The sequence below is a fragment of the Camellia sinensis genome, chromosome 7 (genome assembly GCF_055761805.1).
Source record: "Camellia sinensis isolate YWXY chromosome 7, ASM5576180v1, whole genome shotgun sequence".
Taxonomy (NCBI): domain Eukaryota; kingdom Viridiplantae; phylum Streptophyta; class Magnoliopsida; order Ericales; family Theaceae; genus Camellia; species Camellia sinensis.
Genome location: NC_138967.1, coordinates 35985522 through 36004386, shown reverse-complemented (window position 1 = coordinate 36004386; position 18865 = coordinate 35985522).

Genomic DNA, 18865 nt, shown 5'->3' with positions numbered 1-18865 from the left:
CTTAAGTTTTTTTGGAAGAATTTTTTCCTTATAAATAGGTAGAAACTTTCATAATTTCAAACTCTTAATGAGATTTCTCATAAGAGAAAACCCTTGAAAGAGAATTTTCAATTAAAATTTTATATTATCTATATATATATATAAACAAAAAAGAAAGAAAGAAAAGAAATAAAGAATAACAAAAACGTTAGAAAATATCAACAAAAAGGGTTCAAAATTTTCAATTTCATCCACCTAGCCAACCGTTCCCAAGTCGATCGATTTGGAAGTTCAACCGTTGATTTTCCTGATTCACTCTAAATAGGCTGATTTTTGGATTTAAACGGTTTAAAGAGTATATCTGGACCAAAACCCCGACCTATCAATGGTTCAACCAGTCAAACCAGCCAGTCCGGTTCGGTTTTCAAAACCATGATTGTAAGGTCATGCATCATTGTTTTGAAGTAAATAAACTGTTAGGTTTTATTTCTTGGCAATCCCGTTTGACAAAACTCCTTTCAGTTGTATTTTTTTTCGCTCTTTTTATTTCAGTAAGACTATGAGTGTTTAGATGCGAATCCAACCCGAATTGTGCTTTTCAGAGAAGTTTGTGATGATAAAGCGTTCAAGATTGCCACTTCGCTGATTAAGACGGGGATCGAGCTGCCCGGTCAGCTCGCGGGGGTCCAGGGGGCAGCGCCCCTTGGCGGGTCCGGGGCAGCGCCACGGCGGGGTCGAGGGGCAACGCCCCCGAAGCAAAATGCAAAAATGCATTAAAAGTTGCCTGTCCGATCATGTTATATTTTTCTAGTTTTTCCATTTTTGGCCTTCCCGCTCGAGCGGGGAAAGTGACGCTCGAGCGGGGATTGGAAGCTCTCAGCATCTCTGCAGTCGCCTGTAAAAATACTGGAAGGTGTGATTTTACGCTCGAGCGTATTCTCCTACGCTCGAGCGCATCTCAGTTTGTTCGCACGCAGTTTTTGGTCAGTCCGCTCGAGCGGGCTGTGTTGAGCTCGAGCGGAGATCGCGGGACAGATTCTATAAATTCGCGTGTTGGGTCAGATTTTAGGAGAACTGCTCCAGATCTTCTTTTTGGTTTCTAGGGTTTATATCTGGGGATACTTTGGGAGTTTTCTTTGATGTTTTTATTGAGTATTCAACTCATGATCTAAAGAGAGTACATCAAAGGTTTGTTTGTTATTCACAAAAGAGAGAGTTATTCTTCAGTTGTGGATTCTGAAGAATTCGAGCCTGAAGCTTTGGTGGAATCCGGAGTGGCTCATCAGAAAGACAATTCCGTGGTGAAGATGGGGTTGGAAGAGGCACATAAAGGTTGGTTCAATTAGGCGTTGTGGATTCGCTAGGTAATTGAGAGTATACCTGTGTAATTCCTTTAATTCTTCTTAGTGGATTGTCTTGTGGCTGTTGCCCGTGATTTTTTGATCACAGTTGGAGGTGTCCAATTGTGGTTTTTTCCACGTTAAATTGTTGTGTCTCTTTGTCTTGATTGTTTGATTGTTTGATTGGGATTGTTATATTCTGCTTAAAATTGATACATAATCACAAATCAACATCTAGGGGATTTCTAGATTTTTCATAAACCATGATAGTTTTCACTTGAGCATTCTTATTAGTTTACTTAAATTTTACTTTAAAATATTATTAAAAAATCTATTTCCTATTTTAGTAATCATTTTTTTATTTACTTCTTCCAAGAAACTTCCTATTCTTTCTCTGAAATATTATTAAAATATTCCTTTCCTATTCTTTCACTTTTCATCTTCTTTTTGAATTTTTTGAATTGGGGATGGTGTTCACCCATCTAGGTCCTCTTCATTTTCTCTCTAAATTAATGCAAAAATGGGCTTTCCATTTCCACTTTTCTTTTGAGATAGCCCTATAATGAAAAAAAAACAAACAAACCTTTATGGAACTTACCAAACAAGCGCGAGCTAATGGATGGAACGATTATCACAATGATATTAATTGTTCTTTTCTTCACACTCACTCTGGATAGAATTATCAAGTCTTTGACAATTTTATATATATATACATATATATATACCCAGGTTCTCTCTCTCTCTATCTCTCTATCCCTTCTTGTGTGTATATATATATAATACATATTATATATAAGCTTCAGTTATCTGGCTTATCAAAGCTTGGGCGTTGTTTATGGAGATTTAAGCACTTCACCTTTGTATGTATACAAAAGCACTTTTGCAGAAGACATTCAAGGTTTGAGAATGGATAGAGTAAAGCAGTGACTAAGGGGGCAGTCGACTAGTCGGTCAACCGGTCGGACGTCTGGGAGGTCGGCCGAACAGACGTCCCAATGAACGACCGACGAAGCAAGTTTTTCCCAAATCACTCATTTAGGATATCTGAGTGGATGACCACTATCAGTTATGAGGGAGTTACAGTGACTTTCTACAAATAGGAAGTCACTGTAATAAATATTAGTTTAGAGTGGCTTATAAAGGAACTGATGTGGTGGTATAAGGGAGCTCCAACCCCCTAAAATAGGTAAGGAAATGATTTAGGGGGTTTGCTGAGGATGCTCTTACCTATGTATATCTCGGAAAGAGACAGAGAGTGAAATAGAGCATTGTTTTCTTCTTCTTTTTTTAATCAAAAAATAAGAAATTTTATTGATGATAATCTAAGTACAAAATATAAAGATGAACATCAACTCAGCTGGTGCATTCTAATGGGTTAGTTGCATTTCATATCATGTAGTAAATTCATTGGGTAGGGTTAGAGTGCCTTAGGGTTGTTTTGAGAAGATTGAAAAATTTAGAAATCCTCTAGATATTGATTTGTGATTATGTAACAATTTTAAACAGTATATAACAATCCCAATCAAACAATCAAGACAAATCAACACAACGATTTTAACGTGGAAAAACCACAATTGGACACCTCCAACTATGATTAAAAAATCACGGGCAGCAGCCACAAAACAATCTACTAAGAAGATTTAAAGGAATTACACAGGTATACTCTCAATTACCTAGCGAATCCACGCCTAATTGAACCAACCTTTATGTGCCTCTTCCAACCCCGTCTTCACCTCGGAATTGTCTTTACGATGAGCCATTCCAGAATCCGCCGAAGCTTCAGGCTCGAATTCTTCAGAATCCACCGAAGAACAACTTTCTCTCTCTCTCTCTCTCTCTTGTGTATAACAAACAAAACCTTTGATGTACTCTCTTTAAACCATGAGTTGAATACTCAATAAAACATCAAAGAAAACTAGCAAAATATCCCCAGATATAAACCTTAAGAACCAAAAAGAAGATCTAGAGGAATTCAATAGTTTTGGGAGAAAACCAACTATTTATAAAAAATCCAAAAGTAATCCTAGTTTTGGAAGAAATCCAATTATTTATAGAAATCCAAAAGTAATCCTAGTTTTGGAAGAAAATCAACTTCTTAAAGAAATCCTTGTCAAACGGGATTACCAATAATAAAACCTAACAATCTCCCCCTTTGGCAATGTCGTGACAAAACACATCTAACAAATAAAATCCTAAACACTCCAACCCATTACAGTCAACAAAAACCAACTTCTTTCTCAAGGTCATGATCTGCAAAACAGCTATTAGTGCCACAATCTCCAAAACAACTATTAGTCCCACAAAAGTATAAGAAAAAACAATAAACATAGGACAAGATTATCTTGAAACATGAGATGGAAAACATGAATAAATGAAAACTAAGACTCATGAAAAACAACTCTGAAACAACAAAAGCAAGATCATAAACCAACAACAAAAGCAAGATCATAAACTAACAACAAAAGCAAGATCATAAACCAACCCAAGTCAAGATGAACCAAACTCCCCCTCACTAAAAGCAACCACAAACACTGAAAACAATGAACAAGAAGAAAACGACAAAAATAATATGGTGGAGCAATCTAGAAATTTTAGATTAGTACCTTAAAACACACAAGACTATCAAAGAAGCACCATTACAAGAAAACACAATGTGCGCAGTCTGTAGAAGATTCCTCATGAAAGAAAGTGATGCATTATGTGAAAAACATAGATCTGTTGTAGCTCGTTCCTCTCTGTCTCACAAGTCAAGAGTTTTGCACAAAGAGCTTGTCGATCATTAGCTATCTTGATGGCATCAATCCTAGCCTCGGAAATCTCCTCCTTAAGTTTGACATTTTCACTTTCACATGCTTTGAGTTTCTTTGTGGGTTTGTTATTTAATTTGAATAAGTTAAGAGACTCCTTATACAACTTTTCATAAGCTTGCTCAAGCTCTTCAACATCACTCTCCGAGGATTCGTCAAGTAGGGGTGATCGAACCATAGAATTTCCCTCACGAATTGAATCCATTATCACAAATCAAATAAGATCTCGTTCTAAAAGAATTTTTTTTTAAAAAAATAGAACGACCTGCTCTGATACCAATTGAAAAATCTAGAAATCCTCTAGATATTGATTTGTGATTATGTAACAATTTTAAACAGTATATAACAATCCCAATCAAACAATCAAGACAAATCAACACAACGATTTTAACGTGGAAAAACCACAATTGGACACCTCCAACTGTGATTAAAAAACCACGAGCAACAGCCACAAAACAATCCACTAAGAAGATTTAAAGGAATTACATAGATATACTCTCAATTACCTAGCGAATCCACGCCTAATTGAACCAACCTTTATGTGCCTCTTCCAACCCCGTCTTCACCTCGGAATTGTCTTTACGATGAGCCATTCCAGAATCCACCGAAGCTTTAGGCTCGAATTCTTCAGAATCCACCGAAGAACAACTTTCTCGCTCTCTCATGTGTATAACAAACAAAACCTTTGATGTACTCTCTTTAAACCATGTGTTGAATACTCAATAAAATATCAAAGAAAACTAACAAAATATCCCCAGATATAAATCTTAAGAACCAAAAAGAAGATCTAGAGGAATTCAATAGTTTTGGGAGAAAACCAACTATTTATAGAAAATCCAAAAGTAATCCTAGTTTTGGAAGAAATCCAATTATTTATAGAAATCCAAAAGTAATCCTAGTTTTGGAATAAAATCAACTACTTAAAGAAATCATTGTCAAACGAGATTGTCAATAATAAAACCTAACAAAGATAATTAAAAATTGATTCTTTAGTCCTTTTTTTTTAAAAAAAAAAAAACATGTAAACTATAGCTTTTAACTATCTTTCCAAAATAGCAATTCGAGTTGCTCTCGTTTTCTACAAATTTGACTCTTCCGTTGGAGTTTTTGTGGAGCCCAAGACAAGGCAATGTATGATCAAGGAAGAAGATTAGTGGCCTTTAGGATCACTACCAACCAAAAAAATAATAATAATGTTCAGAGGCTAAAATTTAGAGATAAAATTATTTTTTAGAGACTAAATATTTTTATCACAAAAAGTGTTATTATTATATTTTTAGCAACGAAAATTGGATATTAGTGATAAATTTTTATTTTATTGGGACTAAATTATTTTGTCCTTGAAAGTATATTTATTAGTGATATTTTTAAAATTTTGTCACTAAAAATCTTATTTTGACTTTTCAGGACGACCTTTTAGCCACTATTCTCACGACGATAAAAATATGATTCATTGTGTAAGGTCAGAGTGCCTTAGGGTTGTTTTAGAAATATGATTAAAAGCTAATTTTTTAACTTTTTTTATAATAAAAAAACATAAAAAATATATAAGAGATAATATGATACAAAATGAGTTAAAAGTTTAAAAATAACTTTTAACCATCATCTCAAAATAACAGTTAGAGTAGCTCTCATTTTCTACAAATTTGACTCTTTCTTTGGAGTATGATTTTCTACAAATTTGACGCTTTCCTTGGAGTTTTTGTGGAGCCCAAGACAAGGCAGTGTATGATCAAGGAAGAAGTCTCCGAGTGAGAGAGAGAGAGAGAGAGTCAACCAAAGCATTTAGTGTGTTTGGCTTTAATTTTTTGAATTTAATTTTTTTAAAATTGAATTTTTTATTTTTTATATTTTTTTATTTTTAGTAAATATTTTTTAAAATTTAAATAATTTTTATACTTTTTTAGATGCACTTTACTTAGATATATTTAAATAGTAAAATATTTATAAAAAAATATTTTAAAAAATTAGTAAATACACAAAAATATGAAAATGTACTAATTTTTTGTATTTTTTGTATTTTTTTGCATTTTTTGGTATTTCGTATATTTTTTAAAGATTTTTTTCATAAATATTATACTTTTTAAGTGTGTTTTTGTTAGGTGTGTCTAAAAATTAAAAAAAGAATTATTTAAAATATTAAAAAATTCATTGAAAATATTAAAATATGAAAAATAAAAAAATAAAATTTTTTGAAAGCTGTTTATTGAAAATTGGAACCAAATAAACGGATTTTTTTTTTTTTTATCTAAAGCAAAAATAAAAACTTTATTGACATCAAGTACACAATACAAGGATCAACGTCAACTCAACCAGAGCATTGTAACGGGCTAGCTGCATTTCACTTCATGTAGTAAATTCATGGTGTGGGGTCCGAGTGCCTTAGAGTTGCTCTCGTTTCCTATAAATTTGACTAATTCCTTGGAGTTTTTGTGGAGCCTTCGCTTTGTATAAATCATTTACTTAGATACATTTTGTGTAACCACTATTATTTTAGTAATAGTGAATAATGTGTAATTACATGATTTTATATATTGGTAAAAAGGAAATATTCGTGTACATAGGTTCACTTAGGCAACTCACGTTAAATTGAGAAATTTCTATTTTTACACACCACATTATTTCTGTATACATCTTTTCTCACTCCACACACTTAGTAATTTGATTCTTAGGTATTTATCTCAGTCCACACACCACACATTCCAAATATACCCATTTAAATAAAAATGTGTGCACACCCTCATATTAGCCCACACAAATTCCCAAAATAGCCCTCCCTTCAGAACTTGGACACTTTGTTTCTTCAAGTGATTCAGATGTGTGTGTTTAACTCTCTGTGTGTGTGTGTGCGCTTAATATTTTTGTATGCATGTATCTATTTGTTGATTGTACGATACTTAGGAATTGGGTTTTGCATATGGGCTTTAGTTTTGGATTTTGGATTTCTTTAGCAGGTTACTACTTACGTTAGAGTTGAAGATTATTTGATTTGATTGTGTATGTTTGAGGCAGATGGAATAGCTGGAATTTCTTTGCATGCAACATCAATGAAATAGTTATCAAGGAAACAGGTATTGTCTTGCTCTTTGCTCGAATTGATAATCAAGTTTTTATGAAGAAATTTTTTTGGAATGTAGGTATCTTACGGAATTTGGATGAATTTGTTAATTGAAGAATGGCTACAAAGACATATTAGATCCAGAGATGGGTTTGCTAGAAATGCAATGATTTGCGAGTTAAAAAAAGAAAAAAGTTTTTTGTACTTACTGAAATAGTTATTGTCATAGTTATTATAGTTCTTCTACAGCCATGGTTGTGAAAGCATCTGAATCACCTATTGAATAATCCCGTGCAAGAAAAAAGTTTCATATGTGGCTTGAAATCTATGGATCTGTGAAACGACATGTTTTCCAACAAAATACCGACGTCATTTGCCCAACTCAAGAACTTGACCCTTTTCAATCTGTTTCAAAACAAGCTCCATGGTTCAATAACCGAGTTTACTGGTAATTTGTGAGATGAAGTGGCTGGTGAGATGATAGTGGGTGAGATGTGTATGGAGAAATTGTGAAATGTATGGGTGAGATGGTAATGGGTGAGATGGTAATTTTGTTAAAGAATAAAATTGTGATTCTTAAAAAATTCATTTAGTATGTGGAATAAGAAAATTTGGTGTGTGAAAATAAATTACCCCGTTAAATTTGACATTTTCTCATTGTGATTGTTTTTGGCTCAATACTTACTTTTGCCCTTATTTTTTTCTGGTGGTATTTACACCAACACCACGCAATACTATAAATTCAAGAAAAAAATTTATTTAGAAAATTAACCAAAAAATTAATCAACAGTTTATATTTATTGTGAGTTTGGCTCATATCTCATTAATTTTAAATGGAACAATTACACACTAGTGTAATTTTTTTTTTAAAAATAATAATTACACAAATAAATTTTTTTATGAGTTTAATTATTAATATTTATAAAATTTATCATGACTTGATAATTATTTTTTTAAAATACTGCTTATTTGGTATTTCTCCATTTTAAATTTATACTACACAGAAACTTTTGAGAAAAAATTCTGTGTAAATTTAATTGTCTATGGCATTTTTGATATACAAGTTAAGAAGGAGAAAACTAACATGATCGTGCAATTGTGCTTTGAATTTTATTTCAAAAATAAAGTAGATGGCGTAGATTCAAAGTTGGTGGGATATGAATCATTATAGTCCATAGATGCACTGTTGTGGATAATTTTTTGAGTACATTTTATGAGCTCTTACGTTCCGTTTGTTTGGGTAAAAAATATTTTCTATAAAAAAAAGTTTCTAAAAAATACTTTTTCAAGAAAATATTTTTCTATGTTTGGTGATGGTGGTAGTGGTGGAACGAAGGTGAAGGTGGAGGTGGAGGTGGAGGTGGAGATGGAGGAGGTGGTGTTGGTGGGGCAATGGCGGCGATGATGGTGGCGGTGGCCATGATGATGGTGGTGTGGTGGTAGAGGTGAAAGTGTTGGTAGTGTGGTGATATTTGTAAAATTTTAGTTCAAAAAACTTTTTTGCCTTTTAAAAGTAGAAACATTTTCTGTCCAAATTAGGCTAGTTTTCCATTGATCATGAAAAACATTTTCTGTTAACTTTCATTTTTTTATTGTACCAAATACCCAAAAATATGGAAAATATTTTTAAAAAAATATTTTCCATCCAAACAAACAGAGTGTTAGTATTGTTGAATTGACTTGGCTTGTTCACCAACATTTATGTTTATTGTTTTGATTTAATTACATTTTTTATCTATAAAATATGAGTTTTGTGTTATTTCAATCTCAACGTTTAAATTATGTTAATTTGATTTCTAATGAAAAAAAATGTGTTACTTTAATCTCTAATATTTAAATATTAATTTAATTCTCTATGTATAAAAATGATTTAATTTACTCACACAACGTGCCTATTCACGAAGGAAGAGTGTGACAATGACGAGAAAGAACAAAGATGAAGATGAAGACCAAGACCAATTAGGTTGTCAATATACATGGTATGCGAAGGATAACATGATTGACTTTCTTAATGTTTATATCTAGGGAAATATTATGGTAGATATATATCTTATAAACAAAGAAAAAATAATATAATTTTGTATTTTTTGAATTATAACTTAAAAAGAAAAAAAAAATGTCATAATTAAACACAATATGAGACATGCAAAAATCTCATAAGTCATAACTGAAGAAAAAAATTGGTCATAATTAAAGAAGAAAATATCATAACTAGAGGTGCATATGGTATAACACCTTGAAACGTGTATATATTAGAATTTCCCTAATATTTATAGTTTTTTTAATTGAATAAATTATATTAATTTAGTTATGATTTCTTTAACCTTATTTATTTATTTATTTTAAGTGATATTTATACTTAAACAATAAAATTTATTATATTTTTTTTCAAACATCAAATTAGTATAATTTAATCAACAAAAAAAATTATAAATATAAGAGATATTTATTTATAAATCTGTCTTCATCTACTTATGCTTTATTTAGTCCAAATTATTTTCTTATGTCCCAATAAATTCTAAAGGTGAGATAGTTACCAAAATACCTTTAATAATAATATTTACATTAACAGTGTGAATGTTTTGTGATGTGAACATTCACACCATCAATATAAACATTCACATGTCAATGTGAATATTTATACTGTAAAAATAATATAAATGTTCACATCACCAAGTTGCTAATCATTCAAAAAATATTTGTAAGGGTAAAATTGTCCAAAAAAACCCTTAAATATGAGAATTAGGATTTAGTGAATTAAATGTCCAAATAATAAGGCTTATTGAAATATAAAATTTGTTATGAACTAATTAAGATACAAGTACTTAAAAATGGATTTCTTAATAAATCTCCATGGTATCAGACAAATAACTCCATTGACTTGGCTTCTTAATGTTTATATTTAGAGAAAATTGTTGAAAAGTCCAATCTAATAATTGTGTGAAGCGTTAAGTCCAATGGATATTTTTTATTGGTGAAAAGTCCACCCTTTGTGAAATAGTTTGTGACGTCCCAAAAACTGAGAACATCAAGAAATAACAATACCCCTATTTTATATTGTATCTAATGCGCAAATGATGTACCATTCAGAGGTAAACCACTTCCCATTGTAGGTGATTGCTAAATCATTTGGAGTCAAAACACGCGACGATTCAGAATACGAAGTATGTTCTCACGAGTTGATGTTGTTATGCCCGGAATCCGAAGAAATGTCTTAAAATTGGTCAAGAAAATTTAAGTTTTTCAATGACTTTTAGTTAATAGAATAGGTAGTGTTATAATAATATATTATAGTGGGGCAAGGTTGTCCCTAACCGTAGGTCAAAACACGTGAGTAAAAGTTGAATCTATGCTCTGATACTAAGTTGTGACACCCAAAAAATTGGGAACATCAAGAAAATATATTAACAAATAAATACAAAGTTTTTCTAAGGTTACAAGTGTAATGCCCTAAAATCTAATCTAATGTTGAAGTTCGGGAAATGTCACTCATGAATCCTTTGGCCAATAATTATGTAAGATCCCAGAAAATATCAGATTACTCAAAATAACCTCCCTTCTAAATCCAATCTCCTTAAATAGCAAAACTACTTTTTTGGCATATCTTAATAAGGTATTAACAGAAGGTTTACATAAGTTGACGGAAAACAATGATAAGTTAAAAAAGATATAAGTAAAATAATAATTACAAGGTCTTATCTGAATTACATCAAGAGTTTAAACATTATAATTCCAAAGCAAGATTATATAATGAGATTTAACAAAAGTAGTTTCTAATTCTTTTAGGATAGCCATACATTTTCAAATGTTTCAGCTCTTCGTCTTTGATTGGAAAATAATCTTCAATACCTGACGTGAAACACTATGAGTTTTGAATACTCAGTAACTGTACACACACTCCGTCTTTTTTTCCCAATCCAATACACAATCACATTTACAACAAGCAATGATGTATGACATTCAAGTAAACAAGCAATGAGTTATAAAGTTAGATATTAGTAATCTAGAAATCCCCTAACGAGATTTTATCCTCCTAATCGCAAAAATTGAACTTGAATTATTCGGTATGCCCGCTCTTTTACTGCTTTGCAAACATTACCCCAGATGCCCGCAACGGTTACATACCATATAGCGGCAAATGTGAGATGGTAAAAATAAGGGTCTTACCCATAACCTCCTCTAGCCTTATCACACCGAAACCACCTAGGATCCAAATACAACCGATCCATTCAAGGGCTCCGAAATAACCACCTGTGTAAGACTTTACTTTCAATAGGGAACATGTCCTGCCAACCAATTCAAATGTAACACAAACATTATCTTATGAAGTTACTCAAGTGATTGAAAACCAATTTCCACCCCAATAAAGTTTTCCGTTGAGTTAAATGTTTTGAGTTACTGTTAGAACAAGCTATGGAGACAATAATTCCTACACAAGTATGAGCATCATCAAAGCTCCATTGTAAAGAAAATATATTCATAACCATATATAAATGTGATACTAAGGCTCAAACAAGTAACAAAAAGGCTCATTCAAGAAATAAAGAACATGAATCATTAACCAAAAAAAAAAAAATTTGAAATTCGGTGTACTTTAAAGATATCACAATCTAAGATGTTAGGTTTTTTCTTGGCAATCCCGTTTGAACAAAACTCCTTTCAGTTGTACTTAATTTCGCACTTTTTATTTCAGTGAGGCTATGAGTGTTTAGATGTGAATCCAACCCGAATTGTGCCTTGCAGAGAAGTTTGTGATATTAATGCTTTCAAGATTGCCACTTCGCTGATTATGACGAGAATCGAGCTACCCAGTCAGCTCGCGGGGGTCCAAGGGGTAGCGCCTAGGCGGGGTCGAGGGGCAGCGCCCACGAAGCAAAATGCAATTTTGCATTCGAAGTTGCATGTCCGCCCTTGCTCGCTCAAGCGAAGGTTGCGTCTAGCAAAAAACCTGAAAAGGATGATTTTACGCTCGAGCGCAGGTTGTTTGGCTCAAGCGAAGCCACTTATGGAAAATACGCGTTTTTGGTTCCTCGCTCGAGCAAGAGAGTCTTCGCTCAAGCGAGCTTTGCAGTTCCAGATTTCTATAAGTACAGGTTTCTGTCAAATTTTAGGATTACTTCTCCAGATCTTCTTTTTGGATATTAAGGTTTATCTCTGGAGATATTTTGCTAGTTTTCTTTGATGTTTTGATTGAGTATTCAACTCATGATTTTAGAAGTTTACATCAAAGAATTGTTTGTTTAATTCTATACAAAAGCGAGAGTTGTTCTTCGGTAGATTCTGAAGAATACGAGCCTGAAGCTTTGATGGATTCTGGAGTGGCTCATTGTCAAGACAATTCCGAGGTGAAGACGGGGTTGGAAGAAACACATAGACGTTGGTTCAATTCGGGCGTGGATTCACTAGGTAATTGAGAGTATACCTGTGTAATTCCTTTATATCTTCTTAGTGGATTGTTTTGTGGCTGTTACCCGTGTTTTTTTTTATTACAATTGGAGGTGTCCAATTGTGGTTTTTTCACGTAAAATTGTTGTGTCAATTTGTCTTGATTGTTTGATTGGGATTGTTGTTTACTGCTTAAAATTGATACATAACAAATCAACATCTAGGGGATTTCTAGAATTTTCATAAGAGATATTTTTTAGGTTTTTCCCAAACTTGACCTTCCTAGAGTTTGTAAAGAATTTTATCTAGTTTCTAGATCATTTTTCGAAAGTGGGATAGCTTTCCTAGTTTTTTAATTATTTAAGAAATACTCCAGTGCTATCCAGATTCGTCGGCTGTTATGAAAATCGGGTTTTCTCTCAAAACATTCACTCATTTTCAATAAAACCATTTTTTATTAAAATATAATACTTTAAGGAAGGCGTTGATATAAAATGAGCTCAAAAGGATTTTTTTTCCTATTTTTATAGAATTTTTAAAAGTTGGCTAAAAATATCAATCTTTGGTACACAAAACTTGAAAGAGAAAGAGTTGTAAGAAAACGAAATAACCATGTGTAATTTTATACTTCTATTGTGATGAAAAGCATACTAAATAATATACTAATAACCCAGACTTTTAGATTGATGGTGTGCCTTTAAAAATAATGTAAGATACAGGTAGAAACAGATGGCTTTGCTCCACCAAAGAGCTAATACAAGCAAAGAATAAATCAAAACTCAACTTCTTTTATTTGAACACAAGAACAGCATACATGCACATCTAAAAAAGGAATATTCTAAACATCTAATATCATGTATTTGGAAGAGAAAAGAAAGGAATGGGTTGTTGTGACTTACTTGTTTACCTGAGGAAGTGGTTGTGCAAGAATTGCTCACTTTTCTTCCTCCTCCTCCAAAGTTCTCACTTTCCCTCCTCTCTCCCTCTCCTCAGCCTTATATGAGAGTGTGGTGTGTGTGTGTTAAAGTTTGAAGAACATGCAAGATGGGGTGGTGTATTTATAGGAAAAAAATGGTGAAATGTCGTAAAAGGTCCCTTGGATGGAATTGAATGGAATGAGCTTGTATTTAGTTGAATTGTAATGGAATGGAATGTAATATGATTAGAAGGTCTAAGTAGGATTTTGGACATGATTTGGTCGTAGGTCAACATGATTGGAACTAGATTGGTTCTAGTACATACAAGGTTCTATGATTCTAGGAGTCCGAATCCTCTCCGGCGTTCCTCTTCTGCCACCCCACTAGGCAACGGTCCAGATTGGGCCACAACATCCCATTCAAAATGTGCAGCCGAGATTAGTTTAAAATAAAAAAATAAAAAAATTAACTCACTGACAACACGTCTCACCACTCACTCTCTCTCTCTCTCTCTCTCTTATTTCTAATAAAAAATTAAAAGAAAATTTAATTTTTTTTTTTCATTTTATTTTCATAAGATATACTTCCTTCGTCCCAAAATTTAGTCCCTTATTCTATTTTTTATTATCTCAAAATATTAGTCCATTTTCAAAAATTAAGGACAAAAATAATATAAATTTTCTATTTTGCCCTTCTTTTAAATTCATTAATAATATAAAAATTACAATTATGACAATTAATATTCTCTAAAAAATATACTATCAAAGGATAATTTTGAAAAATCAATTTTTTTAAAGTGCAATAATTGTACTATCAAAAAAAAGTTAAAATTTTTCAAAAAAGACTATTATTTTGGGACAAAGAGAGTATATATATAATTTTTAATATAAAATTTTAATTTTATCATTTCTAATAAAAAATTCAAAAAACTGTTTTAATCTTTTTCATTTTATTTTCATAAAATATATATATATATATATATATATTTTAATATAAAATAAGTATCATTGAAAATATACCTTTGAAATAAGATTAATATTAAATATATTTAATAAAAATTTTAAATAAAGAAAAAGTGTATTTGGTTTGCACCTATACATAGATTAAATTTGTGTTTTAAAGAAAATAAAAATATATTTTATTTGCACCTATGCACAGATTGAATTTGTGTGTTTTTTTATTTCCTTTAAAAAAAATTATAAACTCATTTGGTTAATAAAATTAAATTGAAAGTCATTATTTTTATATGATTCGTTTTAGAATGAAGATTGTTTTTGAGAATTTTAAAAATTACTCTTTGATAGTATATTTTTTGGAGAATATCACTTGTCATAATTGTACTTTTAATATTATTAATGAATTTAAGAGAATGGCAAAATAGAAAATTTATATTATTTTTGTCCGTAATTTTTGAAAATGAATTAATATTTTGAAATAATAAAAAATGAAAAAGATTAAAATAGTTTTTTTAATTTTTTATTAGAAATAAGAGAGAGAGGGTGTGTGTGTGTGTGAGTGAGTGTGAGCGAATGGTGGGACGTGTTGTCAATGAGTTAATTTGTTTTTATTTTATTTTTTTAAACTAATCTTAGCTGCACATTTTGAATGGAATGTTGTGGTCCAATCTAACTGTTGCCCGGTAGGAAGGCAGGAGAGGAAAATTGGTGCACATTTTGAATGGAATGTTGTGGTCCAATCTAACTGTTGCCCGGTAGGAAGGCAGGAGAGGAAAATTGGAGAGGATCCGGACTCCAATTCTAGGATTTAGTCAAATTTTCTTCCTTAATTCAAGGAAGATGTTCTCAAAAGTACACATCAATGAATCCGGCAGCATATGGCCAGCCATGTGGGGGGAAATTTAAGGGATTTTTCAATTTACTTTGTGAACAAAATCATGTATATATATATATTGGAGATATTTTGGTAGAAAAAGATTAAAATAAAGAGTTATACTTTTATATGTATAAAGAATTATTTGAGATCAAAATATAATTATATTAAAATGTGAGGGCTTGGGCTCATGTAACGTCTCGAAAATTGGGCAGGATATATCTATTTATGCTACAAAATTCACCTAATAAACAAACACAGATGTATAGCTGACTATTCTATACATCTATTTTCATTAAATCACAAATGCCAAATACATGTTATTCACATCCCAATGTCCCAGTTCCAATCCCAAGCATATATTTTATTACAAGTATGAAATGGAAGCCAAACAGATAATAAGTGCCCTACAAGCTTACAAATTTATCCAAGAACATTCTTGGTTACACAAAATGGAGTTTCAACTCAACGCAAATGCAGCCCTGGGCTTACATTCAACAAACAACAATAAAACAAAAATGAAGCCTCAGCTCCGAGTCCTTCCAAGTCAATGCCTTGGCGGAGGCATAGCACTTGTACCTGAAATGGTTTCCCTTATGGAGTGAGCCACAACCCAGTAAAGATATACTACACAACATATGAACTATGACAAGACTAAAGAGGAGCATGCTCATGCCATGCTCATGATAAAACAATTTATCTCTCCTTTTATAAAGCAAGCAACGCTGAAATTCAACAACAGATATAAAACCATTTCCATTTTAAACCATATCTGTTACATGAATACAAGCTCTGTGAATCTCTAGGTGAGTGTCTGCAAGTAGGCCCTAATGCACTACCACAATCATTTTTACCAGTAAACTGGAAGGCTCGACACCTAACCGCGTAGTTCTACACCCCTTACCTAGATTCACGAAGTATTCATCTTTTCGCAAACATATACATTTCCAAACATTTCTCGAAACAGATACATTTCCAATTAAATGAATGTAATGCAATATCCAATGTAACAAATGAGGAATGTGGTTCAATTTACCTAAGTCTTATGCATTTCTACAACAATCATGGCTATCCTCTACCAATAACCTAAAATAGATATTTCTAAACAGATATTTAAACAATTAAATTTCAAAAATTCTGATAAATAGAATCTATTCCACATCTCATCAAATATGAACAACTACACTAGTTTTCATATCACAATCACGTCCGGTAACCTCTCAAGGTCCATTTCTAATCGTGTCGATTTTATTCCAGCAAATACATTAAGCAAAATAATACCGTTAATGCCCAAGAAAACATCAATTTCTTTCCAAACTCATTCTCCAAACATTATTCAACTATGACATCCTATTTTGATTAAAAGCCCTAAAAGTTAAACATAATTCTTTTGTTTTATCTAAAAATACTCTTTTGGTTGCAAATCGGTAAAAATTTCAAAACCGATCGAGCCGAAGTCCGTTTTTGTTCAAATTTAAAACATAGGTCTTTCATAACCTTACAAACATATTCCAAGTTTACACTTTCACAATTTGGGCATCAACTCTTTATTTTTTCTCAAAACTTCTCTTTTAAGAAAATAAATCACAAATTTTCCAAAAATTCTAATTAAATTACATATAATTCTAAACTCCATATAATCAAGTAAAAGTGCATAAAGAAGTTGACTTATTATGTCATGACCCAAACCCGTCCCTAAAAGGTTGGGTCATAACCAACCAGTAACCCATAGATTATCGAAGGCTTCAAACGACCATACATAATATTTATACTGATGGGGACATAAACGGAAGCGTATAACAAAGAGAAGTCCATTGAACTATGACATTCACGAACAAAAATTATAAAGATAACCTCATAACACATTAACACATTTACATGCCCAAGCAAAAATATAAGTGCCACAAAAAATATACACTTCTTGTTTACAAACCCAAGAACATAAAGGTAAGAACAAAATAAGGTCAAGCTGCGGTGTGAGTCAAAGACAAAACTCCATTTCAGAGGTATGACTCGATTGGGTTACAAAATAGCTCCTTAAGCTGACTCTAGGGGTGTGCTCCATGCTGTTGATCACCTACATGTGCATACATAATATTGGGTGAGCGAAACTCAATGAGTAATAATACGGTAAAGCAGTGTAAATAGATGATCATAAGATTCTCACAATGTCCATAGTCATATATTCATATATTCAAAATGGCCTCGAACCCAATCATATAACAACCGGTCTCAGGCCCAATCATATAACAAGCGGCATCGGGCCCAAACAGATACAAACGGCCTTGGGCCCAATCATATAACAAGTGGCCTCAGGCCCACAATGCACATGTTGTATAATACTAATGAAGTTTCTTCATTTCAATCAAATGATACATTTAAGTCTGATTCCAAATCACATTAAAGCTTATTCTAAATTCACGTAATTCATATACTTAAACTTGCAAATTCATATTAAACACATAATTACATACATAATTAAGCATAGTACGGGTTGGGTTATCACAGCCTTTCCTCTTTAAGGAAGTTTGGTCCTCCAAACTTGTTTACCTTGTGTTGAATACAAAGTAAACGTTTCAGTCTCATACGATTCTCCTTTTCCCAAGTGGTTTCTCCCTCATTCAACTTTGCTACGGAAGTTCAACTCAAATCTCAATCGTTTAACGGTTCATAGTTCACTGATCCATCACAATCATCCAAGGTTATTCAGAAGTCTTCAGAAATGGAATGCAAATTCGTAAGTCAATCCCATGATAACAGATGTAACGTTGAAGTAGTCAGTTAGATGATGTTCATAATTCATATATTCCAATATCCTATATAATCAATTGTATAGTGCGGTAATACTGAAGTAGTCATTTGTAAAACGTATTAAATCCATATACTTCCACGTAGTTGAGGTTTTTTATCTCAAATAGTGTTCACATTCAATATAATTTGTTGTTAACAATTCCCTCAACATCAGATTTAAAATACAGTGACTTGGATGCAACCATTCTCTAAAACCATCAAACCCATGGTATTAAGAAATGTTCCCAATCAATCGGAGGTGTGGGTTTATATATTGTTCATATCAGATAGTCTATTATTGGCAGTCTGGATAAAGTCTTTAAAATATGTTAAGTCTTCAAAACAGATTCAAGTTCTCGGTTTATCATTTCCTTTAGTAGACATAACCTGGTCATTCATTAAAAACCAATTCATAATCCCCCTGTAATGAAATCAATCAAATGCAGTTCTATCTCATCATTCTCAAACAAAGTTTTGTTCTAAAGGTCATAATCAAATCATCTAGATAGGCGAATGGGCAGTCTCACAATTTGTTTTAAGTTCATCAGTTCTCACAACTATATCATAGTCATATCGTGATGGTTCATATCATCTCAAAGCCATATCAATGGGTATCATATCGTATTCAATATATCAGTTCTCAAATAAGTCCACATATAGGCGTGCAGGTTCACAATTATGTATAACATAGAGTTTACTATTCAGGATATTCAACCAAGTCTCATAATTATCATAGAATTATAGTTTTGATAGTCTAGT